Here is a 1,756-nt window from a genome sequence, read left to right on the forward strand (position 1 = left end):
TATCCAGCCTTCGAAGCTCTGCCGCTGAAATTGGTTCAGAACAACAAGTCGGGCCAGCCTTCACATCAGCAACGTCATGCCTACTACTTCTCTGGACATGGAATGAGCAGAAAGTGACATGCCAACCTTTTCTCTGTCAACATGTCACTCTCGTTGCATTCCCGCACACCATAGCGGTTGCTAACGCAGAATAACTGGAGCTGCAGAACCACCAGACAAGGGTGGGCAAATGTATGCACCTTACATTCAGCTCCTACCCATGGTGTGGGGTTGCTTTTTCTTCTACTTTCTATCAAATTGTATTTGCCAAAAAACTGATTGCACTACTTACTTATGAGTGCCACGTTTAATAACCACAACAAAAACGTTCTCGAATGATTTCCTTGCCTTCAATAAATGATCGCTGCTCCGTTGGCTGCGTATCGCAGCCCAGCGGTCAGGTTCGGTAGAGCGCTGGGACGCACCTCTCCAGTGGCTACATACCGCAGTGAATGCCCGCAAATGGTGAGGTTCAGTCGCCAACCACCAATAGCCGGGTCGCTTTCCACAGGCGCTTGAAAGCCGCGGGCACATCTAAGTGACCACTGACAGTGAACCATAGGGACGCGAAATGCCATTTTGAAATAGAAAGCTTATAGAATACGCCTCCTGCACTCCTGCCGAAAGAACGGTCAAATGGGAGTAAAAGGATTCTCCTGTAGCGCACACCCAAAGTGAGGATTTATGTACTCCACATATATATGGAGTATGTTACTTCCTCGCCATGAAAGGAGGCACTTAGGAGTACAATGGAGTAAAATTCTTCCTACCCAAAGAAGTGAAACACAAAAAAATTGCCGACGATTACTTTACTTCCTATTGCGAAATTTGAGCGCAGCTCATCAGCCTTTTCAGCTTTTCGATGGATTGAGGCAAAGAATTCCAGCAAGACATGTGTACAATTACAGACAACTTATTTTTCACACATACTCCTTTCTCAAGAAACACTCCGCTAACAGTTCTTGATTGTCGTGAAGGAAGCTTTTTGGTGGAGAAATAGATACTTGCTGCACCAATGCCTGAGTCTAAAAGATGAGGTCTATGCAAGTATTAGTATTTGGCAAGGTAGTCACAGCCGTGGAAGGCGTTACGAACGAGAGGAACGGGATGTTCTCTCTCATGAGTGGTAAGGAATTCCTGTTTGTTTGTCTTCATATATATTTAAGTCCCCACCCACTCTGCCACCCTGGCAGGTGGCAGCTAATGGTTGACCGCGAGAGTTCGCTCACCGTTCTCAGCGCTAACGCGTACCGCCCACATCTCTCTCTCATCACCCCCCGTACCTAAAAGCGCGATTCAGGCATCCACAGACCCAGGGATCCAGTTATGTGCACTTCCTTTCCTTCAAATGACCGGAGTTAAAAACGTTATCGCTGCCAATGCCAATGAACACAATTAACGCCGACGGCCTATGGCTTCAGCGCCGCGTTTCTGGCACAATGTTGTCAATTCCTGCAGCCCACATCTCTCGCTCATCACCCCACGTACCTATAAGCGCGATTCAGGCCTCCACTGTCTGAGGAGGTGGAGCGAGCGCGGCTTCGGCCGTTTATCTGTTTTTATTGCGAAAGCAATACTACGCTAGGTTTTGAGCCGTCAGCGTGGTCCCGGCGGTAACCACGTTTGACCTTTAGACGATCCCCTAGTGACGTCACACCGAGCGGAGGAAAAACTGGAGACCAGCTCGGCTCGTCGGCGCGGTCCCAGGGTAACCACG

This window comes from Amblyomma mixtum, chromosome 5 (assembly GCF_055824585.1).
Source record: "Amblyomma mixtum isolate Tamu chromosome 5, ASM5582458v1, whole genome shotgun sequence".
Lineage (NCBI taxonomy): Eukaryota > Metazoa > Arthropoda > Arachnida > Ixodida > Ixodidae > Amblyomma > Amblyomma mixtum.